We start from the raw sequence: 27203 nt of genomic DNA, 5'->3' as shown, positions 1-27203 counted from the left end.
AGGAAAACCATCCAGATAAAGTGTCACATGTATGATATCATACCAGGGGCACATACTATCAACAAGACTTATCATTGTTGATGTTGACCTCGATCACCTGGCATTAGAGTTTGTCAGGTTTCGGCACTATATCGTTACCCTTTCCATACTGTGCTCTTTGGAGAAAAGTCACTATGAGCAGCTCAACTTAAGGAGCTGGGGAGTTATGTTTCACTTCGTTGAGGGTGGGGTAGCTAAACAAATTATTTGCAATTCTTCTATATGGGAGATTTGCTTATTTTCCTCCAAAGTCAACATCAATCATTTGTTTATATCAGTATGGACTCATCAATATTTACTTTATACTTAGGGTTTTAACCTAATATTACTTTATTTACTTTGCAAGTCAACATCAATCATTTGTTTATATCAGTATGGACTCATCAATGTTTACTTTATACTTAGGGTTTTAACCTAATATTACTTTATTTATTTTGCTGCTCAAACTGTTATAGCTTTGGTCATTGGGAGATCTTTCAGTTGGCTCTTTTGTCCCTTTGGCATACTCCTGTTATCGTGTTTTATTTTATTTTTTGGCACTGCAAGATGCTCCAGACTCATCTTGTATATTTCCTGCCCAACTGCAAGAATCAGCCACTTCTCCAAGAAGCCCTGATTCCCCTCATTGGAGAATGGTATTAGAAACCAAACTTTGCACACTAGGTGTGGTCACTGTTACTGGGGTTTCATTGCTTCTAGGCCCTCTCAGCTGACAGAGCAATTAGATGTAGATCTATGTCTATGTATATATGTATACATAGACATATATCTACAGGCATACCTCAGAGATATTGTAGGTTCAGTTCCAGACCCCTGCAATAAAGCAAATATCACAAGTCACAAATTTTTTTGTTTTCCAGTACACATAAAAGTTATGTTTACACTACACTGTAGTCTATTAAATGCACAAAAGCATTATATCTAAAAAAAACGATGTACATACCTTAATTTAAAAAATACTTTATTGCTAAAAAATGCTAACCATCATCTGGACCTTCAGTGAGTCATAATCTTTTTGCTGGTGGAGGATTTGAAATATATTGAGAATTACCAAAATGTACCAGAGGGACACGAAATGAGCAAATGCTGTTGGAAAAATGGCACCCACAGACTTGTTTTATGCAGGGTTGCCACAAACCTTCAATCTGTAGAAAAAGCAATATCTGTGAAATGCAATAAACAAGGTATGCCTGTATAAACATTTCTATATGTAACCACCTGTATCTGTATTAAGCTAACATGAATTAATACTGTCTCCAGCTCTACTCCATTACCACATGGATGATTCTAGTCTCTTCTCCTTGCTTCCCTGTACACTACAACAGTGAGAAACCTGACTTCCACCAATACATGTATATTAGTTTCAGAATTCTTACCCCATACCCTGCCCCCTATGGGATACAACTTTATCAACTAGAGTACAGTCCTTTTGTATACAGTTCCTTTTGCCTTTTAGTCTTATAGATCCCACTCATTTCCAAAATTACTTAGGTCAGCACCTTATTCTGCCACCCCCTTCAGTAAGATTGTTTCATTTATTTGTAATATATTTAGAGTCTTTTGTCACATTTTATATTTCATCCTGGAATCCCTGAGGTTTTAAATGAGGTTTAAAAGATTTCTATATGTTAAGGTAGAAGTCTCCAACCTTTTTGGCACCAGGGACCAGTTTTGTGGAAAACGATTTTTCCACGGACTGGGGGTGGGGTGGGGTGGGGGATGGTTTCGGGATGATTCAAGCGCATTACATTTATTGTGCACTTTATGTCTGTTATTATTACATTGAATATATAATGAAATAATTATACAACTCAACATAATACAAAATCAGTGGGAGCCCTGAGCTTATTTTCCTGCAACTCGATGGTCCCATCTGGGGGTCACGGGGGACAGTGATACCCGAAGTGTGTTGCTTATGTCCAGTCTACTCTGTAATCTCGTTTTGGTTGCTGTCACTGCAGAAAACACTGCTTCACAAAGATAGGATGTCGGAAATGAAAGCAGGCTTTTCAGTGCTTTTGTGGCAATCTCAGGATATTCCGCCTTGACTTTAATCCATAACGTATGGAGATTTGAAGTTGTCTCAAACATACTTTTAAGGCCACTGACATGTGCGATCTCAAGCAGTTGATGATCCTCTTCTAGCACGGACAAAGTCGATTCACCCGGCTTATTCACAGATGGGTTGCAGATCCATTCCTTCCCAGTTCGGGGGTCTTCTGTGGTTGGGAAGTAATGCTCAAACTCTTTTGAAAGCTGAGAATAGGTGAGCAGTTTTGAAGGTTTCATGGCTTTGTTGGATAGTAGGTCACCACATATTATACAAAGTAGTCTTGGAGATTGTGAATCACCTGTTGCAATGAACCCATAATTTAAGTAGGACTCTTGGTATTTTCTTTTAAACGCAGCTTTCTTTTTGTTGGCAGTCTTAGAGTCTTCTGCTGTCTCATCATTGGGTTTTTCCCCCTTTTCAAAGAAGCTCTCCAGCAACATTTGTTTTTTACTCATTTTGGCTAGGGTTAGCTTGTGGGCTTACCAAAACTGTGACTGAGACAAGTGTGCAGTGCGGGAAAGAGGCGCGGACAGAAGTGGTAAATAAAATAATGGGCGGGCCATGCACGGACTAAAATAAGTGTCAGATTCTGACTTAAAGCCTGCCACCAGATGCAGCTGTACAGTTGCATCAACTCACTTGCCACTATAAAGCCTGCCACCAGATGCAGCTTGTCACATGCCACTCACTGATAGGGTTTTGATATGGGTCTGCAACTGATTTATTATGGTCTCTGTGCAGTCAAACCTCTCTGCTAATGATAATCTGTATTTGCAGCCACTCCCCAGCGCTAGCATCACTGCCTCAGCTCCACCTCAGATCATCAAAGCATTAGATTCTCATAAGGAGCGCACAACCTAGATCCCTCGCATGTGCAGTTCACAGCAGGGTTTGTGCTCATATTAGAACCTAATGTGGCCGCTGGGACAGAAGTGGTAAATAAAATAATGGGCGGGCCATGCACGGACTAAAATAAGTGTCAGATTCTGACTTAAAGCCTGCCACCAGATGCAGCTGTACAGTTGCATCAACTCACTTGCCACTATAAAGCCTGCCACCAGATGCAGCTTGTCACATGCCACTCACTGATAGGGTTTTGATATGGGTCTGCAACTGATTTATTATGGTCTCTGTGCAGCCAAACCTCTCTGCTAATGATAATCTGTATTTGCAGCCACTCCCCAGCGCTAGCATCACTGCCTCAGCTCCACCTCAGATCATCAAAGCATTAGATTCTCATAAGGAGCGCACAACCTAGATCCCTCGCATGTGCAGTTCACAGCAGGGTTTGTGCTCATATTAGAACCTAATGTGGCCGCTGATCTCACAGGAGGCAGAGCTGAGGCAGTAATGCGAGCGATGGGGAGAGGCTGTAAATACAGATGAAGCGTCGCTCGCTCCCCCACGGCTCACCTCCTGCTGTGCAGCCTGGTTCCTAACAGGCCACAGACTGGTACTGGCCCATAGCCCGGGGGTTGGGGACCCCTGTGTTAAGGTCCACTCTTTCTGTCATAAAGTTCTATAGATTTTGGCAAATGCTTAATGTCTTATATTCACCATTACAGTATAATACAAAATAGTTTTAGTACCCTAAAAAGCCCCTGGGCTTCACCCTCCCCTAACTCCCTGCTCCCCCAGGCTCCTGGCAACTACCGATCTTTTTACTGACTCTATTTTTTTGCTTTTTTCCAGAATGTCATATAACTGGACTCACATAGTATGTGGCATTTTCAGACTGGCTTCTATAACTGGGCAATATTTAAGATTCATTCATGTCTTTTCATGGTCTAATAGCTTTATTCTTTTTATCACTGAATAATATTCCATTGTATGGGTGTTTATCCATTCAGCTACTGAAGGATATCTTGGCTGCTTCCAGTTTGGGGAGATTATGAATAAAGCTGCTATAAATGTCTGTGTGCAGGTTTGGTGGATATAAGTTTTCAAATTAGTTGGGTAAGTACCTGGGAGCGTGCTTGCTGATTTGCTTGGTAAGCCACATTTAGTTTTGTAAGAAACTGTCAAACTGTTTTCCAAAGTGGCTGTACCATTTTGTATTCCCACTAGCAATGCATGAAAGTTCTAATTGCTCCACATCCGTGCCATAATCTGGTCTTGTCAGTGTTTTGGATTTTAGCCATTCTAACAGGTATGTAATGGTATCTCATCATTTCAACTTGCAATTCACTAATGACATGGTGCTGAACATCTTTTTATATACTTATTTGCCATCTGTATATCTTCTTTGATGAGGTGTCTCTTCAAAACTTTTGCTCATTTTTAAATTGGGTTGATCATTTTCTTACTGTTGAGTTTTAAGACTTCTTTATGTATTTTGGATACAAGTTCTTTATCAGATGTGTTTTGCAAATATTTTCTCCCCATCTGTGGCTTTTCATTGTCTTACTAATGTCTTGCATTGAACAGTTTTCTATTTTAACTAAGCCCCTTATCCATTTTGTTCTTGCATGGATTGTGTTACTAATGTATTTTAAAACTCATTGCCAAACCCAAGGTCATACAGATTTTCTCCTATGTTTTCTTTAATAACTGTTTCAGTTTTGCATTTTACATTTAGGTTTATGATCCATTCTGAGTTAATTATTGTGTAAATTGTAAGGTCTGTGTCTGAGTTCACTTCTTTTTCATAGGGATATCCAATTGTTCCAGCACCATTTATTGAAAAGACTATCCTTTCTCCACCAAACTGCCTTTGCTCTTTTGTCAAAAATCGGTTGACTATATTGTACGGATTTATTTTGTACTCCCTTTCTGTTCTATTAATCTGTGTGTCTATTCTTTTGCCCATACCATTGTCTTGATTACTGTAGCCTAACATTAAGTCTTGAAATCAGGTGGTGTGAGTACTCCAACTTTGTTCATTTTCAGTACTGTGTTAGCTACCCTAGGTCTTTTGTTTTCCATTAAAACTTTAGAATCAGAATGTTGATATCTACAAAATAGTTTGGTAGGGTTTTGACTGGGGTCATGTTGTATCTATAGATTGAACTGGAAAAATTTGACATTTTAATAATATCGAGCCTTCCAACACAGAAGGCTCAATGAACACACAACACATGAACACAGAATATTTCTACATTTATTTAGATCTTCTTTGATTTGTTTTTTTACAACAATGTTTTATAGTTTTCCACTTATAGATCTGTTTATATTTTCTTAGAATTACACCTAAGTATTTCATTTCAGGGGGGTCTATTGTAAATGGTATTTTCTGAGACTAAAAATTTGAGAACTGTCATACAAATCACTTAACCTACTTGGACTTGGGGGCTTCTTATTTGTACATGTGTATAATTCCTGTCCTCATTACTTGAAAGGGTTTCTGTAAAGATGAAATGACAATATATGGAAAAACTGTATGCAAACTAGAAATCACTAAACAAGTATAAGTGTCATTAAATCCATTATCCTTTTTATAAGGGTGAAGAAACTAAATTCCAGAGAAATTAAGTCACTTGACAAAATTTTATTTGGAGCATGGAACAATTTAGAGTACACACAGCAGAGTTGAAGGATATTAAATAAACAAAACTGGCCAGAGGGGAAGACTCTTAAAGACCGGTAGGAAAGGCAGTTAGAAGCAGAATTCAGGCTCATTTACGTATATAATGAAGGCCCACTAAAAGACAAAGAAATTGATAATTAATGTAGTGTTTTCTGGAAATTAATATGACTGATAGGGCAGAATAAAATGGAAAATGGGGCTTCCCTGGTGGCACAGTGGTTGAGAGTCCACCTGCCGATGCAGGGGACACGGGCTCGTGCCCCGGTCCGGGAAGATCCCATATGCCGCGGAGCAGCTAGGCCCATGAGCCATGGCTGCTGAGCCTGCGCGTCCGGAGCCTGTGCTCCATAACAGTGAGAGGCCCGTGTACCGCAAAAAAAAAAAAAAAGGAAAATGGAAGGACTTAGAACTGTGTAATAGATGAGGGTCTTTGTAAGAATTTTAGAACATGAAAGGGATATAAAATTTTTTGTATACACTGTAGGTTATTTTCACTAGCAAAGATATATGCTAGTATAATAGATGTGCAAAGACATATGACACCACCTGCTTTGTTCTAATTGTAACTGCAGTTAACACGTGCATTTTTGCTCATCCATTTTCTCTTTTTGGTCTTGAATTTATTTTGAGTATTTTTAAGAAAAGTGAAGGAGAAGGAATAACTAGTCAGGAATAGTTTAAAGGCATAAGTGATGGAGTCAATAAGACCTCTTACATACTTCCAAAGTCTAAACCCTCCCTTGGACTTAACTATGGAAATTCTGAGGACACCTTTTATCTTTTTGCTCTTACATCATTTGCATTGTTTTTCAGAAATTATTTGGCTCTATCCGAACACATTCTATCTCCTGGGTAAGGCACCAGAAGAAAGCTGACGGTGGACCCCGAATACTTTCTTATGCCATTCAGAATTGAAGTGCATTTGCAGATTCAGAAAAAGAACAGCTATGATCATTTAAAATCCCAGGAAATGGCTCTGTGACAGAATTTGGCATTTACATTTTGAACTGCTTAATCATTCTTTTATAGACTAGCTGAAGGTTATTTTGTCTCTCTGGCATTTTCTTATGTCTCAGCTGCCTTCCTCTGTCATCCAGGGCTCAGTTTCAAGGGTGAAACACATTATGATAATCACAGTCAACCAAAGGCAACCCAGTTCCAAACTCTCTATATCTTCATGCTTTTCCCATCAATTTTACTTCAGTTAAAAGGCCAGTTAAAGGAAGAATGTATGAATAAATCTGAGCTTACAAGTTCTATTGCCACTATTACCTCACATGATAAGGCTTTTTAGTCAATTCACCATCTTCACACTATATTATACACTGTAAAGGTGGCATGTACATAAACATCTTCAGAAATTAAATGACTCCACTTTAGAAATACAAACTTTCTGAAGTAAAGGTTCCACATGCTTTACCTAAATAAATTATTGTCCATATTCCCTCGTAAATATTTCCATTACTTCATATTTCTTCAATTACTTCTCTCCCCAAGCCAATGAAGAAAAACAATAAAAAGAAATATAAACTATTTAAAAGTATTAAACCACTACTAACCTTCACGCATTTTTCAACAAGAGCTTCAGGACAGAAACCATGACTATAAGCCAAGCCAAGTCCCAGGTCTGATGCTTACAGTAACTGACATTAAGCACATCACAGCTTATTTGGGCCTTGGCTTCTTTGTGTGCAATATGAGGGAACTGGAAACGATGACTGGCAAATTTTCTTAAACAACAACAATCCAAAGTTTTTAACTTCTATTGCTGACATTTTCACAAAGAATGTAGGGTCCTTTTGAAAACATTACTGGAATAAAAGATCTACAGAATCATAGTAGATCACAAAGTAAGAGTAATATAAGCAACTGATAGATATAAACATTTGGGTTAATAAAACGTGAGAATCCTAACAAAAGCTTTCCCTTAGATTCTGTACTAACCAGGTTTCCTTTGTCTTGGTTCAAATGACAATTTTTCTGTAAAACCTCTCCCGCTTGAGGAGGTCTTATGCTAACCACCTCTCTAGGTTCTCATTGCACACGATTTCCCCTCTATCAAAGCATTTTAACCAGTCTATGAGGTCCTTCCTCACTCATCCTTGTGAGCTGATCATACAGATGTCCATTGGACTGCCTATTTTAGCTTTTGTGTGTACTTTCCCATCTCAGCAGAAGGGGGATAATTTGGAGGGGTCTAGCTAACAGTCACAAAATACTGAAAAAAAAGAACCTTGCTCTCTTTGATTCCACTTTGAAATTGTGTGTGTATAAGGCTGAAATATTTATCCGTTTCTAAACTCTGAGGGGGGAAAACTGGGTCTTCTTACTTGGTACAGCCCTCATAATACTTATCAAGTGTTCAGAAAATACTAGCTGCTTAATAATGTTGAACATGGAACAAATAAAAGGTTAAAAATTTATGAATTAACACAGCACAGCTCAACTTTTCAGGTATACTATTGGGTATTCAGCAGAATTAATATGAAAAATGACTATTTTAACATAAGCTTTCATCTGAAAAACAGTTTGAAGTAATGGAGAGTACAGGTATAATGAGACACACCTGTGTGACAATGGCTATGAGCCTCTGTGTCTTCATTCTAAAATTGGAACCAACTTAGTTTACAGAATTGCTATAAACATTAAAGATAACGTAAGGAAACCATCTATTAGCCCAGGTCCCACAGTAGGTGTTCAACAAATACATGGCAATATTATGTGACTTGTTCCTCAGTATAAATTCAGACTTTAAATAGAGATTAAACCTTTTTCTTCCTGCTTCATTTTCAACATATCCCTCATTTGTACTTAAGTCCCTTCTTAAAAATTTCAAGTATGTATGCTTTTCTCAAATATTAGCTTCATTACAAAGTTCTATTAAGAGGAAAACCTTCCCTACTTTAACAGTAGAGAAAAAATCAGTTTTGATATTTTACTGCTTTTCTGAAGTCCTAGAACAATAATAATATTTATGGCACTGAGGTTTATGAAGCGGTAAATAGCTTTTGTGGCTGATTAAGCATCTCTGTTTCACTTCACATACCCTGGTACCATAGGCATTACCCCTTAATTAAATGCTTGTTTACCGTACACAAGGACCTTTTCTGATCATACACTTTTCAACAAATATTAGAATGAGGGAGAAGGAAAAAAAAAAGCCAAATTACTGGAGGAGATGTTATTAATTCTGAAACTTCTGCTCAAAGCCTGGTCAACAAATGATATGATGCAAAAGTTTTACTGTTTAAAAAACAAAATCAAAACGAAAAAAATCATCCAGAAAAAGCTACACTTTAGAAAGCTATCAATTACATTTGAAATGTATGAGTTTAGGGGTACAAGTAAAACCACAAACATCACATAAAAGAAGGAGAATGTTCCTTTCCCAATTTTTGTTGGAAATAAAATATTTATAAATTCATTTTATAACTTTCATTTGATATAAATATCTTAGCACTTGAGTGGCAAAAGATCAGAAAGGCACAAGTTTGTGTCATTACCAAAGATGAATGTGTCTTCTCTTATCTGTGGGGTTTTTATCCCAGAGTAAAATAAAGGAAAAGTTAAAAGAGAACCCTTAGAAATCCCTGACGAATTATCCTCAGGGCTGAACAGTTCACAGGATGTTCAGCTGCCACCACTACTTTCGACTCTCCTAATTCAGGCAGCAGCTGATAAATCTGTACTTCTGCACAGACAAGAGGAATGACATGTTAAGGCTGCCACAAGTTATAATTCATGATAGAAAGTGAGCTTTTCAGCAAGGGAAACAAACAAACAAACAAAAACCCCACCTTTACAGTTCTAGAAAAAAAACAATCTATATGTCCTGCATGGCAAAATGTTGGATATACTGTATTTATGAAATTGAGCAACTGATCACAGATTGAAAATGATGGTGCTATGCAAATGTAATGGTGTAATAAAGTGAAAGAAGTGATCATACATCACATAAATCATCACCTATACCAGTTTCTATCACTCATATGTTCTCTGCCTCTACCCGCTATTTAACCCACCAAAAAAACTTTGGGTAAAGAGCTTCTTCTGATCTGTAAGCTAAACACCCAACTGTATATCATAGGTTCTCTCAACTAATTTGCCTTTGTATATTTTGCATTTGCCATAAATACCTATCATCTTGTTTTATTTGCAATCACCTTTATTATTTACACTAATGGAAAGGAGATAGAGTAGTAAATAATCTAAAACATTCAAAAATAAAAATTTTATAAATTCAAATAAGATGATAAAAGAACTTTAAGCCATGATATATGAGGAACTGGGGCTATTCTTCCTGGAGAAAAACAACTTATGGAGGACATGATGGGTGTCTTCAAATACATGAGTTGTCATAACACAAACACTGCTAAGAATTAAAGCTGGTGGATGAAAACTGAGGCAAGTTTCACTTCATTGCATAAAAGACAATCTCTTACATATGGGTGATAGAGAACACTCAGAAACCAAATGACATTGTATAGCGAGGTGGTTGGTCTAAAACTAAATGATCGGGACTTCCCTGGTGGCACAGTGAATACGACTCCGCACTCCCAATGCAGGGGGCCTGGGTTTGATCCCTGGTCAGGGAACTAGATCTCACATGCATGCCACAACTAAGGAGCCCACGTGCCGCAACTAAGGAGCCGGCCTGCCGCAACTAAGACCCAGAGCAACCAAATAAATAAATAAATAAATAAATATTTTTTAAAAATAAAATAAAATGCAATGATCCCTAAAACCTCTTTCAACCCTTGAGTCTATGATTTTGCTATATATGTTTAAATTATGATCAAATCTGAATGTCTGACAGCAGTTCACCAAATCACACAAAGTAAAGTTTGGGCCTGAGGGTCAGTGAGAAATAGAATGCTGGCCCTGAATCATTCCTTTTAATGTTCCTACCTTGTTCATAGTACCCATTTAAGCAGAGCTTATATTACTCAGAACTTTTCTGAACAAAGCAAACAATTGCTAACTTTCTCTATGAGTTTCTTACCAAAACATGAAAAACAAAGTAAACCGAAACTAAAAAATTGGAGAGAAAAATGGGTTGGTCTGTAAAAAAGGTTTTAAGCAAAAGAATCTAGAGTTCTGACAAGAGCCATATTTAAGGAATTGATCATGAAGTCCAGACAGGACACGAATCTAATGGGATGAGTGAAATGAGTAGTTTGTACAGAAGGAGTGAAGGTTTCTAGAAGGGTAGATGCAGAAAAGCTACTTTTAAAGAAAGGAGCTATAATCATTGTTGAAAATTAAATGCCGCTATATGCTCTCCACCTTGCTCAATTCTACAAGTTGATGCAAAAGGCAAAGTAAGTGAAACACATAACAAAGGACTCTGACCTAGAGTTGGGTGGAGATATCCTGAAGAAGTATTGAGATTGGAAGGATGAGATCTAAGTGATAACTGTTTCAGATAAGAGAATGACATGTGCAAAGGCCCTAAGATGAGAGGGAGCATAGTATGTCTAAAGAATGAAAACAAGTGAGGCTAGAGAAGTAGGTTTGCAGGAACTAATTTGTACAGTACATTACAGGCGACGTTAGGATTTAGTTTGTAGCCTAAGATCATTAGGAAATCAGGGAAGGACTTTTAAACACAGGGCCATAATGATCAGATCTGGAGTTTAAAAAGATCACTGGATACTGGGTAAAGAATGTACATTTACAAATTACCAAAGCTGAGCAGAGAGACCATTTAAATAGGTTATGATGATGGTGGTCTAGAACAAACAAAGTGGTGGTAATGGAGATGGAAAGTAGATGAATTCAAGAGGTATTTCAAATATAACAGCCAGTTATGGGATAACAGAGGTTGAGTACAGGGGTCTTCGAGAAGGATGGGAGAGAATTAGGGAAGGTCTTCTGAAACACCAGCTCTGAGTCTTAAAAAACTAAAGGCATGGAGGGTAATAAGGATTCCTGGCTGAAGGAATGTTCTGAGATAAATAAGAACAAAGAAAACTAAAGACAGAACTCGTTACATGTTTGGGATGAAGCTGGGGGGTGGTATGTCCTGTGGGGTGGTGTGTGTGGGGGGACAGGGCCATAAGATGAATTGGACAGCCGGGCAAAGTCAGATCCCAAAGGGCTTTCAAGAGAAAAAAATTTGAATTTTATACTAGAGACTATACAAAGCCAAACATGATTTTACTGAAGACAGAAACAAGATTTTATATGCCTTTTGGAAAGACTCCTTTGCCGGTGGTGTGGGTAGAAATCGTTACCGAGCACAAGTCCGTGTGTCCAACGCACAGTGAGGCCTAACAATACCAAAACATCAGAGTTTTGGAGCAGAGAAAGGTTTATTGCAGAGCCATGCAAAGAGACGGATGGCTCATGCCTTAAAAAAAAAAACCCAAACTCGCCGAAAGCTTTCAGCAAAGCCCTTTTATAGGAAAGGTGAGGGAGGGGTATGGTTAGTTGTTGCAAACTTCTTAGTGTCAGATTCTTTGTTCTTGAGGTCAGGTCACAATGTTCCTGTTAACCTCCACCAAAACAAATGTTATTCTCTGTTCTGACAAGAAAGGGCAAGGTAGTGAATACCAATCAGATTAATTCCCAACTCACAACAATTGCCCTTCTTTGAGAATAGCCCCAACCACAGAGGTGGACCTGAAGTAATGATGTGCAATGAATGTCCTTGTAACTTAAACTTGACCTCTGGCCACCTCCTAGAAGTAGACAACTGATCTGAGCTGTACCAATTTTTTAAAATTAACTAATTTATTTATTTTTTGGCCGCGTTGGGTGTTTGTTGCTGTGTGCGGGCTTTCTCTAGTTGCAGCGAGCGGGGGCTACTCTTTGTTGCGATGCACGGGCTTCTCATTGCAGTGGCTTCTCTGTCGTGGAGCACGGGCTCTAGGCATGCGGGCTTCAGTAGTTGTGGCACATGGGCTCAGTAGCTGTGGCTCGCGGGCTCTAGAGCACAGGCTCAGTAGTTGTGGCGCGCGGGCTTAGTTGCTCTGAGGCATGTGGAATCTTCCCAGACCAGGGCTCGAACCCGTGTCCCCTGCATTGGCAGGCAGATTCTTAACCACTTCACCACCAGGGAAGTCCTAAGCTGTACCAATTTTTGAAACTTGAACGGAGAAACGGAAGCTGGTTGAAGCTGTTACCTTAATGGCAGTGTTCACATACTTCAGTTGCTGAGACCTCCATGGACTGAGACCCATGGAGACTGCTGCTGCCGTTAGGTTGCAAAGGTCGGGGTTGGGGAGAGGTTCGCTGCTGCTTCAAGGCCTGGGCCTAGCCAATGGCCAGCCATGGCAAGGGCTCTGGAGCTCTGCAGGACACAGCCCTCAGCCTGTCCCCAGGTCACCTGGGTCATCCAGCTCACCCGCCAGCCCCGAGGAGAAGGCCAAGATCCGCCTCTCACTGCACTTTCTGCTGGCAGGGCCACCCAGAGCCTGAATATTAGAGCAGGACCTCTAGCCGCCCCGCTAAGGATCTCACGCTAATGCTCATGTACTAAGGGCTGGGCACCTGCTCCGCCCCGTTACATCCTGGGAGGGCACAGCAGGGATCTGGATGGCAGCCAAGCGAGGGGTTTGCACCATCTAGTAGAATATGCCTGGCATGTGGGTGGGCGGGCAGAGGCTGGCCCAAGATGGCCCCAGGCCAGGGCACCAAACGTCCCCTATACTGGAGTGAAGTGGCCATGGAGAGTGGTATGTGTCAAATCCTGGATCCTAGCGGGGTAGCCCCAACTGGCCCGCCTGTCCAAGCAGGCATGCAGCCTGGCCTTGGGGAGAGCTTGGTAGGAACTGGCAGGCCAGACATGCAGGCAGCTGCATTATCACCTCCAGGGCCATTTCTTCTCCTCCCTGACCTCGAAAGGGCAAATGCCAGTGCCTCCTGGCCTCCCTCTACTCCTGGTGGCGCCCCAACAGTGGCCTCCGCGCGTCCAACTGGAGGAGCCCCACCGGGCCACGTCCGCCTCTATTACAAAATGAACTGGGGGCAGGGAAACTATGTATGAAGGGTCATAATGATCTGTATGAGAGAAATTTATGAGGTTCAATACTAGTAGAGGAGCAAAGGAATTTTAAAAGATGGGACAAAAAATATTTAAAAGGAAAGAAAACAGGCTGTGGTAACCAAATGGATATGGAGAGTGAGAGAAAAGGAAGAGTCTAGGACTATTCTTATGTTTCTGTCCTGGAACTAGGTAAACTGTGAAACTATTTGCAGATACAAAGAACAAAGTAAGATAAATTGAAGCGACAATGAGTAACTGTGACCAAGTAAATAACAAATATTACTATATTCTGGTTTTAATCATAGTTGCTCATATAATTATCCTATTCTACATAACATTATTAAACTTGGATTCAGTGGGAACAGGGATAATATCAACAGGGTTCCTCTATTTTCGCCCCACATTATGGAGGCTTACACGTGGTAGGTCCTCAACAAATATGTCTTAAATGAATAATAATTTTGTCAACCAAGTTGATATGTGAATCAGCTAAGACTGTGTGCTTAAGCTGTAGCAATTACAGGCAAACCAAATAACAACAGTTTAAACACACAGGAGTTTATTTTATTTCAGGCAACAAGCAATCTGGAGCTGGGCAGACCAGGGATGGTTCAACCCTAAGTCAGCAATGACATCACAGAACAAGGTTCCTTCTGTTGCCCTATTGTGCATTCCCTAGCATTTGCTTTCATATTCATGCTCAACACCCAGGTATCAGTTCCATTTTCCTGACGGGAAGAAGGCTGAAGGGCCCAAAGATATCTCCCTTCAGGTTTTGAATTTCAATTTTACAAAGAAAGCCCTTCCCAGGATATTTATACTTACATCTCCCTGTCCAGCACTGTGTCACACAGCCAATCCTGAAAGATGTATAAAGGAGAAGGGAGGGAGAGAGAGAGAAGGTACTTGGAAACAGATATTTAATGAGGCAACCTAAATTTGCCATGGTAGAATTCATATTTCTTTTACCAGAGGTTTTAAGGGGAAAAAAGAGAGAGAGAGAGAGAGAGAGAGAAAGAGAACCAGAGTTAGGAAAAAAAAATAGTAAGAGAAAAATGCAATAGCACCCAACTCTTGGTTTCTAATACCAGTCCCCAATAAAAGGAAGCAAGGCTCCTTGGAAAAATGGCTGATTCTTGGTCTGTGGCAGGAAATACACAAGATAAGCCTGGAACATGTTGTAGTGTCATAAAATAAGGAAGTGCTTAGAAAATAAACAAACAAAACCTTGTTAATGGGGGTATGTCCAAGGGGCGCACAAGAGGCAACTGAAAGCCAATTTAATGGCCCAAAGCTTGAACAATTTGAGCAATAAAATAAAGTAGTACTGGATTAAAACCCAAAGCATAAAATACATCTCCATGAGTCCATCCTCATGATTGAATATGTAAATAAATGGAGGAGAAAAGATAAATCTTCTGTGCAGAAGAAATCCAAGTAATTTATGTAGATACTCTTCCCTCAAGGAAGTGAAGCATAACTCTCTTTAAGTGTAGGCTGTTCATAGAGACTTCCTTGTAAAAAGCAGTATATGGAAAGAAGAGGGGCAAAAAAACTTTACCATGGAGAAACCTGACAAACACTACTTCAGCCAGTTGATCAAGGATAACATCAACGGTGATGAATCATGTTGATAGTATGTACTTTTAATATGATATGATGAGAATGGCACTTTACCTCTATGGTCTCCTCCCAAAAACCCACATCGCAGTATGATCATGAAAAAAACAGACAAATCCCAATAGAGGGACATTCTACAAAATACTAGTACGCCTCAGAACTGTCAAGAACATCGAAAATAAAGTCTGAGAAACTGTCACAGCCAAAAGGAATCTAAAGAGACATGAAAACTAAACATAATGTTGCACCCTGGATGGGCTCCTGGAACAGAAGAAGTATATTAAGTAAAAACTAAAGCGACCTGAATAAACACTGGGTGGTTAATAGTAATGTATCAATATTGGTTTATTAATTGTAACAAATGTCCACACTACTGTAAGATGTTAATAGGGGAAAGTGTGTGTGTGTGTGTGTGTGTGTGTGTGTGTGTGTGTGTTTTGGTGGGGGAGGGTATATGGGAACTCTCTATATCATCTTCTCAATTTTTCAATAAAGCTAATGCTGCTCTTAAAAATTCTGTTAAAAAAAAAAAAGGTACCTGTAATACCACCACAGTATTAACACTTTGAGATATATTTTACCAATTTTGTTTTTCTCTATGAGCATGTGTATTCACACATCCAATAGGTTTATGGCTTTTCATTTTAGTTAAATGATAAATACATTAATATCTACTCATCTATGTATTGCTCCTTCATCAGCCATACCCTAATTCACACATAGTCATCCTTAGATTTTAGCTCAAAAGTTATATTCTCTGGGAGATCCTCCTTGTTTCCCAGACCTGGTTGAGTCCCTCTGACAGGCACATACATGGCTCTCTATACTGCTTTTCCCTAGTGCATATTATATTTGTAATCAAATAATCAATTAAGAAATTAATCATTAGTAATGTCTGTCTTCCCTCTAAAATGTAAGCTTCATGTATTATTAATCACAGTTTCCCCAGCATGGTGCCTTGAGCACAGCAGGCATTTGATGAAGAGTAGCTAAATAAATGAAAGAACAGTACATGTGCACAGTGAAGTAACTATATAGGTATTAAAGTCATGTGTACAGATATGGAGAAATGTTCAAGATACCTTAGCAAAAAAGAAAGATGCAAAACAATGTGCATAGGAAATTCTTATTTTTGTTTTAACAATAATAACTAAAGCTTACTCTATGTATACCAAAACAAATAAACAAACAATAGTTCATAGTAGTTAACTTTGGGTGAGAAATCTAAGTATGCCCTCACTTTCTAATGTATATAACTGTCATGTTTCAATTTTTAATAAGTATGCATTATTTTTATAAATAGAAAAACTAAGATAAAATGCATTCATTATGGAGATGTTGGAAAATAAAGACAAGTTATTTTTTTAAAACACACACCACCTCTTATTGTCAATCTCGTTACACCAAACACAACCACAGTTAACATTTGTACCTTACATACTTACTTTTGTTTGCCATGGAATGGAAAAATTTATATTTTGAGTTTTATATCTCATTTCATCCACATAATCACTCACTCAGGTAGAGAGCCCTTGGTCACAGACAAAGGGGTTACATTTGAGCATGTGATGCCAGGACTGGTTAGAAACAGTCAGAAGAATGGTGTCTCCTGACACTCAGTCTTGCACTCCTTATTAGCCCTGACAGCTCGGCAATAAATGGTGAAAGCTGAAATTTCATGCATACTGTGTAACAACTCAATTTGAATTTAACAGCTCTACAAGTTTAAATCACTTTATAATATTTCAAATGTCATTCATATAGACAAATATTTATTGTGGCCTTAAAGAAGACATCAATAATGATTTTTAAAAATTAGGATAACTATTGATACTGTGACAACTTGAATATACCTCAAGGGAATTATGCTGGGTGAAAAAAGCCAATCTCAAAGGCTATATACTATATGATTCCATTTATATAAAATTCTTGAAATGACAAAATTTCAGAGAGGGGCAGCAGATTAGTGTTTGCCTGGGATTAGGGATAGGGGGGGAGGACTGGGTGTGACTATAAAGGGGTAGTATGAGGGAGCTCTTTGTGTGTATGGAACAGTTCTATATCTTGACTATAGTGGTAGTTAGACAAATCTACACATGACAAAATTGTATAGAACCCCCCCACACACACAGAAATACATGTAAGGCAGGTGAAATCTAAGTAAGGTTTATGAATTGTACGGATATCAATTTCCTGGTTTTGCTACAGTACTATAGTTTTGTAAGAAGTTACCATTGGGGAAAACTAGGTAAAGAACACACAAGAACTCACTGTACTATTTTGACAACTTACTGTGAATATTTACCAATTTGAAATTTAAAAATTTTTTAAATGGGCAAAAAAAAAAAGTTGATAAATGATACCAAAAAAAAAAACAAACCTCTCATAATTTACCCTTGCCAGAACCCTTTATATCAGGTTTTCATGAACATTCAATACATAAAGCAATAACTGGATTGGAAGAAATATGATACTGCAGAGCTGTCCAACAACAGAATGGGATCTCAGGCAGGCAGTGAGTTCCTCACTGGAGGTATTTCAACAAAGAGAGGATGATTTTCTGACAAGAGATATGGTAAGAATGACTCATATTAGTTTTTAAGTGGGGCTAAATACCTACTCTAAGGCACCTTTATGGATTTGGCTAACATATGGCATAGGTAACACAAATCCCACTTCCTCCTTCCCCAACTTGTGATCATATCAGACATTAAGAGATTGTACCACTTCTTTCCAAATGTCCCCTAAAAGCCTCCTGTTAACCGATACTCTAGGCAGTTACTGACAGTCAGTCAGAGTTGATACCTCCTAACAATGCAGTCAATATTCTATAAAATCTCCAATAATGGCAAAACGATAAACTTTCATTCAAAATAAAGCTTTGCCAAATCTTTCACTAGAAGCAAGAAGACTAATAACCTAACAGGTTCTAGAGAAGACTGTCTCCAGCTGCAAGAGTAATCGTAATCACCATGATAATGCTTTGAAATTTAATAGCCACTCTGATCTAATGACCTATTAGTACTTTATCACTCAAAATAAATTAGACTTACCTTTTAAACTATTCTTACAGAAAAGGTGAGAAATTATTCTTGGTCTATAACAGGTGAAATTTTAGCACATGGAAAGTGAGCAATAATTTGCCCCAAACAGTTAAAAATAAGCAAACAAAAAAGCATACCCTAGTACCACCACCTATAAAACTCAAGACTTTGAATCTTTTGAGTGTTCTAAAAACACTTTAATTTCAAAAGGATTATAAAAAAAAATCTCAAATAGGAAAAATAAGTTTATACTCAGTAATTAAAACTATTATCTCTGAAGTAAACAAAGAGTTAATAACTAATTTTGAAAGTTCCTAAATAAAAGAAAGTAAAGGGAATCAAAACTGGCTGTAACTGCCAGGTAGGAAAACTTTTGTTGGATACATAGAATTCTAGGAGCAGCTCATGATACTAATGGAAAAGTACACTTCAGCTAATAAACAGACCTAAAGCATAGAGATTAAGGGTTCTTTGAAGTGTTTCATTGTTTCTTAAGATGTTTTAAGGAATAAGAAAGGATAATACCACCACTTTAGCTAGCTGAGAAATGAAATTAAAATATCAGATGTGTACCTCCCATAGACCTCCATTTTCTAATTTGGTTCATCATCGAGCCCTCTCAAATAGCAGTTCTACTCCACAAGGCTATTTGTCCCAATGTTCTAGGCCTGCTAACACCAAATTTACAGATGTACCTAATTAGAGCAGAGCAAACTGATTGCCATTTTTGGCAGGATCACTATAGATGGTCCTTTATTCTTTCTTTATTCACTTTTTTAATTTGCAAAATAAGAAGTTGCTCCCAAAAGAAAATATCTTTAAAGGGTCAACTACAAAGCAAGGCCAATATATGAGGTTTTATTATGATAGCCAAAATGCTTCTTTGTAACAAAAATATTCTCATGTTTTATGAAATATTTTGATTTTTCTCTTGGTAATCGTCATTGAAATTGCTGATACATGATGTAAAAGTAAAGAAGAGCTTTTGAAAGATTCTCCTAGGCAAGAATGGCTGTCTCCCTCGGTCAGCAGTGACTTTTGACCTCCTGACCCTAGTCTCTCCTTATTCCCTAGTGTCACTGCAACCAAGAGAAATCACTTGGTACAAAATTTGGTAATAATCTGTCTACCCCTACTGTATTATAATTATTTGTATGTATAGCTCTCCCTCCCACTGTCCTCGTTTAGAATAAAACACTTTATCTCATACTTTATATCCCTAGTGTTGAGCATGATACTTGCACATAGTAGGCCTTGAAGAAATGTTTATGAAAACATTTAATAATCACTGCAAAACCCTCTAGAGAGGAACAAGTCCACTGTTTACTAGAATTCTATTTTCCAGGTTTTTCTAGACAAGATAAAACAGAACAGCAACATCCAACAACTTGTGCTTTGCCTCTGCAGTTCATTATTTTTCACATCCAGGAGACTAGCTAGTTGAGTCTCTTATTTCTTTGTGTCAAAGTTTTAAGACTTTTGAGGCAGACAATGAGCTCCTCGAGGGCAGGAATCACATCTCATTTATCTCTGTACTCCTAGTACCTGATTATGGAATATGAGCTCAATAAATGTCTGCTGAGTAAATGCATTATTAAATTGATCCACAGTGTATTTTCCATACTGGCTAAAAATAATTTCTAATACTGCACCCATAATCCATGTAGAAAAATCCTGAAATATTTGTCCCATTAGTGTTTATAAGGCAATTTGGTGCAGAGCAGTGATGCATCAAATTGAATTCAGTTCCTAAGTCCCATGTAGAGTAAAATCTGAAGATAATATGTTTAAAAAAAAAAAAAGAGGAAAAAAAAAAACCCCAGCTAGAATACATTCTGAAAACCCTTGCCTTAGCATGACCACAGCAAATAGGTGGAGCTGAGCAGCCAAAGCACTTTTATATTGAGAGGATAAATGAGCAGTGATAGGGCCACAGAAGAGCCAGAAGCAGTTCAACTCCTTGTAAACTCTACATTTTCTGGGCAAATTAAAGTTCTCAAGAGGAAGTCCTACCTTTCTATTTTGGAAGTGGTTTTAAAAAGATGTTTGTGAAGTCTTTGGATCTAGTTCCCTTCAGCAATATACAGATGAAATTTTCTCAGCTTATAAGTTGAAAGATGATTTTTCTAACTGGGATCTGAAAATCCACCTGCCTCCTACTCACTGCTTTTTTTTTTATAGCTCTCCCTTTCAGTGACTAAGATTCTTTGATATGAATGTAATCAACATAAATTTTGTTAAGTTACTTGAAGTTAAAGTCATTATGAAGAATGGATTAAGGTTAAAAAATAGTTACAAATATAAGATAATAATATAAATAGGACAGAGAACTGGAGCAAACTAATTTTTCAAAAATAAACTATAACCATAGACTGCATCTAACTTCTACAGTTTAGAAATCTAATACTACATAGTTTGAATTTGCCCATTAAATGTTCTAAATTTTAAGAGAAATAGGATCTCAAAATATTCTCCACAAACTACAGAACATAAAATCTCCCCATTTGCTAAGCCATTTCAGCCATCTAACTTAAGCACTTAACATCCTTCTCCTGCTTCCCTGGCCCACCCCCACCCAGATTCATCTTTGGGTTTTAGAGAATGATATAATGAACTCCATCATTAGTGGCCTATTAACTTTGAAAAAGGGACTCTCTAAAACATCAATAACAAACACTTTCAACTATTATTTTGTGATAAAAAACCACAATACTCTGGGTCTTACTCTGGGTCTTGACAATCTTTCAAACAGATGAGTAAACACAGAATTTTTAAATTAAGAGAAATAAAAGAAAGGACACAAAGTCCTTTATTTCCAATAAAAACATAAATGCTAGAACCATTTCAAAACAAAGTCATACCCACTTCATTAGAATGAAAATTAATCTACATTTTCTCCTGGCATAAATGAAACACAGGGCTAGAAAGCTTTGTTCTGAGACTCCCACACTCCTTATTTCAATTTGTACTTTCCATCTGATGACAGCATTCTCTGAATGTTGGGAATATTTCCCTCATCATAGAAACTTCCTGACTGGTAATCTAGGAGGATAAAAATCACTCTTGGCTCCCAATCCAATAGCCTAGCAATGGTAGAAAGACAACTCCCTAAGATAGTAAGATGGTTCTGAAACTGATAATATTTCATTTACCCCAAAACACAGAATCAATCAGGTTCTGTATTCTTGATATTATTCTGTTTAGGAAGCAGCTTGTCATTTGGGATGTATTAAAAAAATTATCTGTGACAAATGAGTTCTTGCTATAGGCAGAAGGAAGAAAAACTATTTCATGTATACTACATTTTGAAAATCCTCAGAAATTAAGTTTAGTAAGGCAAAATAATCCCAATGGATTACACGACTATTTGCTTCGAGTAAACATATTTAACAACAAACTACATCCAAGAATATTTACCACAATAATGATATTCAACTATCATTTAAAGTAAGCCTCCAGAATATGCAATGAAAATCCAAATACTTCTGATAGGGCTCACTGTTTTCCACAGAAATTAATAATACTGTTGGACAAATTATATTTTGAAAAGACAGAAAATAAGTAACCAGGATTTTAGAAATAAAAACCAAATTTTTTCATACTAAAAAGTATTCCCAAATTATTACCAACACAATGGTGAATAGCTTACATTGATTTTTTTAATAACTATAGAATCAAATATTTGGATGCTAAGTTAAACTAGTCCCTGCACTCATCAGATTACTGTTCTAAATTAAGTAAATCATTGTTGGGAAAAGGGTATATTTAAACTGAAACCAGTCAGTTAAATAAAGAAACAACCCAATGAATCATTGTAAATTCCTATGCCAATAAGATAAAAACTCAAACTTGGCTCTAATGTACTCAAAACATCTGTCTGTATTTCTGTTACACTCAGAGTCTTTGTAAATAAGAGGCAGATAATTATGAAAAAAGTTCCCTTTTATAACATATATAAATATGTGTAACAACTGAGCAATTTTAAACATTAGTGGAACATTATGTCAGCAACAACAAAATACACTAAAACCATAATTAAATATTTAACAGAAAAAAAATTAAGTACAGATTATTATTGAATTCTTTTATGTGACTCCTGAAAAACTAAAACACTATACCAACTTTAAAAAAATACACTAGATTTTACTTTTGATATAGTCATTAAAAAGAATCTGTTTTAAGGGGAAAACAACGTTATTACAAAAGCCAAAGATAAAATGATTAAAATTAAGGAAGATACAGTATGAAGATTTAAGAATTAACTGACACACCTATGGACAATTAATCTTCGACAAGAGGCAAGAATACACAATGGGGAAAAGACAGTCTCTTCAGCAAGTGGTGTTAGGAAAGTTGAACAGGCGCATGTAAATCAACGAAGCTAGGACACACCCTCACACCTTTCACAAAAATAGACTCAAAATGGCGTAAAGACTTATAAATATAAGACAAGACACCATAAAACTCCTAGATGAGAAAACAGGCAAAACATTCTCTGACATAAATGGTATTAATGTTTTCTTAGGTCAGTCTCCCAAGGCAATAGAAATCAAAGCAAAAATAAACAAATGGGACCTACCAAACTTATAAGCTTTTGCACAGCAAAGGAAATCATAAGCAAAATGAAAAGACAACCTATAGACTAGGAGAAAATATTTGCAAATGATGTGACTGATGAGGGCTAATTTCCAAAATACACAAACAACTCCTACAATTCAATAACAAAAAAGCAAACAACCCAATTGAAAAATGGGCAGAAGACCTAAGTAGGCATTTCTCCAAAGAAGACACACAGATGGCCAATAGGCACATGAAAAGATGCTCATCATCACTAATTATTAGAGAAATGCAAATCAAAACAACAATGAGGTACCACCTCACACTTGTCAGAATGGCAATCATTAAAAAGTCTACAAATAATAAATGCTAGAGAGAGTATGGAGAAAAGGGAACCCTCTTACACTGTTGGTAGGAATGTAAATTGGTACAGCCACTATGGAAAACGTATGGAGGTTCCTCAAAAAACTAAAACAGAGTTGCCATATGATCCAGCAATTCCACTCCTGGGCATATATCCAGAGAAAACTCTAATTTGAAAAGATACACGCACCCCAATGTTCACTAGCAACTAGGCCCGTGCGCCACAACTACTGAGCCTGCACTCTGGGGCCCGCGAGCCACAACTACTGAGCTCACGTGCTACAACTTCTGAAGCCTGCGCACCTAGAACCCGTGCTCCGCAGCGAGCGAAGGCCACCGCAATGAGAAGCCTGCACACTGCAACAAAGAGTAGCCCCGGCTCTCCACAACTAGAGAGAGCCCACGCGTAGCAACAAAGACCCAATGCAGCCCAAAAAAAAAAAAAAAAAATACAGAGGACAGATTTGTGGTTGCCAACAAGGAGGTGGGTGGGGGAGGGAAGGATTAGGAGTTTGGGATTAGCAGATGCAAACTATTACGTATAGGATAAGCAACAAGGTCCTACTGTATATCACAGGGAACTATATTTAATACCCTGTAATAAATCATAATGAAAAAGAATATATATATGTATATATATATGTATAACTGAGTCACTTTGCTGTACAGCAGAAATTAAACACAACATTGTAAATCAACTATACTTCAATAAAATCTAAAAAAAGAAGAATCAATTGATAACATATTATGGGAAAAGGGGGGAGCCCTCTAACAGTTCACCGTGACTTCACGGATGATTTAATATCACAAGTAACAGCAAAGGTTCAACTCCCTCACAGCTTCTTGACAACCACTACTCTGCAGTCCAGGGGAAATGACTCTAGTCTAATAATGGAAGCTTCACTCTCCAATGACATGGCAGAAGATCAGTTTACAGTATACCATATGGATTTTAATCCATAACTATAGGCCCATTATTATACACACATTTTTTAAAGCTTTCCAGATATGATCCTAAGTTTTCTGTTCAATGAAAAAAAGTGTATCTACCCTATACAGTTGTGGGGATTAGAGACAATGTTTACAAAGCTTCTAGCACAGAGAACTTGCAGGGTATGTGGCACAATTACATGTTTTGAATATACTACGAAACTGCACGTTAAACATCTTTAAAAAGAATGAAAAAAGCAAGACTTGAGGTAAAGATCTAACATCACGTAGACCAAATTTAGTAACTAACATTCCTTTTTTTAAATTAACTAATTTATTTATTTATTTATTTATTTTTGGCTGCATTGGGTCTTTGTTGCTGCACGCGGGGGCTACTCTTCACTGTGGTGCGCGGGCTTATTGCAGTGGCTTCTCTTGTTGCGGAGCACGGGCTCTAGGTGCGCAGGCTTCAGTAGTTGTGGCACGCGGGCTCTAGAGCACAGGCTCAGTAGTTGCGGCACACAGGCTTAGTTGCTCCGCAGCATGTGGGATCTTCCCGGACCAGGGCTCGAACCCATGTCACCTGCATTTGCAGATGGATTTATAACCACTGTGTCACCAGGGAAGTCCGTTAACTGACATTCTTTTGTACAGTGTTCTGTACAAAAACTTTCTTACATTGTAACAAAATCACCAAAGGTTCTAGTCAATATAAGAGCCAAATTAAAAACATAAATAAAGAAAACAGAACAAGTAATATTTACTGGCTGCCTACTACCACACACTAGGCATAATGCTAGAGGCATATCACAACAAATCTATAATATAGTTTTATTGATGAGGAAACTGAGGCTCTGACAGCTATTTATACAGCTATTCAGTGGCAGAGCTGGGATTCAACAACAGGGTCTGAGTGGTGGCAGACTATTTCCTTTCCACAGTACCAAACAAAATTCATAAAGTACTGATAATTAAGAAATTCAGAAAGCATAAACAAAATAGGCAAGATAGGTTTTTTTGAAGCAAAGGAATTATTCTCACTTAAACATTCAGGGAACAACAAAAACACCAGTTTTAGATCATTGGAAAACTTAACTGAAAAATCTACATGACAATTAGGCAAACAAACAAACAAAACAAGTCAAAAGCAACCATACCCCAATAAAAATTAAAAAAAAAAAAGATTTAGGATCACATTTAAAAAACAAAAAACAAGTCGGACGTAGCAAAATATCTACCATCAAGTTGCTTAATAGGTATACAAAGATACAGAAGGTATAGAAAGTTTTTTAGACTACAGAAACAGTAGCTCATGTATTAAATTTCTTCATAATCTAAAATTTAAGATATTTCTTTTTCTATAAAAAAGAAAAAAATCATATTTATTTTTATTAATGTATAACCAACAGGCCATGAAGTAATTTTGTTATTTGTAAAACAAGTGCCACTATATATTTGCAATTTACAAGTAAAGCATGATTTCAAACCAAAATACAAAGCAAAACAAAATTTTATCTTGGCCACTGTGTTCCTTGCATCACCTGGAGAGGTACTCCTCAGAGCAAAAAGCCAGAATCTCCATTTTCTAGGTAATGTTAGAGGACTAAACACTGCCAATCAAAGCAAGGGCTACTATTTTCCAGCAATCCAAAACTCAAGTTATGCTTCCAGATAATGAGAGTTTTGTTGATTTATCATTTAAGAACTCAATTATGCAACTAGAGATTGTCATACTAAGTGAAGTCAGAAAGAGAAAGACAAATACCATATGACATCACTTATTTGTGGAATCTAAAATATGACACAAATGAACCTATTTACAAAACAGAAACAGACTCATGGACATAGAGAACAGACTTGTGGTTGCCAAGGGGGTGGGGGGGTGGGGAAGGGATGGACTGAGAGTTTGGGGTTAGTAGATGCAAACTATTACATATGAAAGGCGCCGGGGGTTGCCGACGGGGGGGGGGGGGGGGGGAAGGGATGGACTGAGAGTTTGGGGTTAGTAGATGCAAACTATTACATATAGAATGGATAAACAAGGTCCTACTATATAGCACAGAGAACTATATTTAATATCCTATGATAAACCATAATGAAGAATATAAAAAATGTATATATTTGTATAACTGAATCACTTTGCTGTACAGCAGAAATTAGCACAACATTGTAAATCAACTACACTTCAATTAAAAAAAAAAAAACTCAATCATCCAGATTATCTATAGCCAAGTCTGAATTCCAGTCTTTTATTTTCCCTCTCTGCCAATCAGCACGTTCCAGATCAATACAACTCTCACCTAGGTTAGACTGAGTTGGTTTATAAGTGTTCTAATATTTGATATAATCAAGCAAATCAGAAAGGTAAGCCAGAGGAGAAAATTCATAGTACATTCTAACAATCTGTACAAATAATTTTCAGGAAATCAGCAGCACAACTCACATTCATTAGCAAGGATGACCTAGATGTGACCATTCTGTTGATCTATACTGCAGTTTTCTGTCACTGAATTATTCTGCATCAGTGATAAGGTAAGAACAGCAGAACACATAAGTAAAAATGTAACCCTGCAGCACCAAATTTACAAAAAATGTAATAAAGCAGGCTTCTAAAAGTTTACTTCAGAAAGGAAAACAAGGATGATAGGGGAAATGCTGACTTCAGTCCTCCCTGGGTTGAAAAAAAGGTGTAGATTTCCTTCCTCAATCAATTTCACTAGTCAGTTAACTATCTTGGTTCTAATTTAAGGGTTGGACCTACTCACTGTCTGAATCACCAGACGGAAGGGGATGGCTAACACTAAAAGGAAAGATATAACAAATTTTTAAATGTGTATAATACTTTCAAATCAGGGGAAAAAGCCAGTAAAAACAATAGTTGCTTTCAATTTTTTTTTCTGATTTTAAAAGTAATAGTTACAGAAAATTTGAAAAACACAGGTCTGGGGGCTTCCCTGGTGGCGCAGTGGTTGCGCGTCTGCCTGCCGATGCAGGGGAACCGGGTTCGCGCCCCGGTCTGGGAGGATCCCACATGCCGCGGAGCGGCTGGGCCCGTGAGCCATGGCCGCTGAGCCTGCGCGT

General features: G+C 37.7%; 1 protein-coding gene across 13 annotated transcripts in view; it reads right to left on the bottom strand.

Moving 5' to 3' along the window:
- Positions 1-27203, bottom strand: part of PEAK1 (pseudopodium enriched atypical kinase 1) — a 320328-nt gene that overhangs the window by 202136 nt on the left and 90989 nt on the right. For 2 of the 13 annotated variants that reach the window (XM_055088128.1, XM_055088133.1), the window contains one exon: positions 821-852. The exons of the other annotated variants lie outside the window; for them this stretch is intronic. The gene's annotated coding sequence lies outside the window, so the exon portion shown is untranslated. The remainder of the gene's footprint in view (positions 1-820; positions 853-27203) is intronic. 13 annotated transcript variants of the gene reach the window in all.

Source organism: Physeter macrocephalus, chromosome 11 (assembly GCF_002837175.3).
Source record: "Physeter macrocephalus isolate SW-GA chromosome 11, ASM283717v5, whole genome shotgun sequence".
Classification (NCBI taxonomy): Eukaryota; Metazoa; Chordata; class Mammalia; order Artiodactyla; family Physeteridae; genus Physeter; species Physeter macrocephalus.
This window is presented reverse-complemented; position numbering and strand designations above follow the sequence as displayed.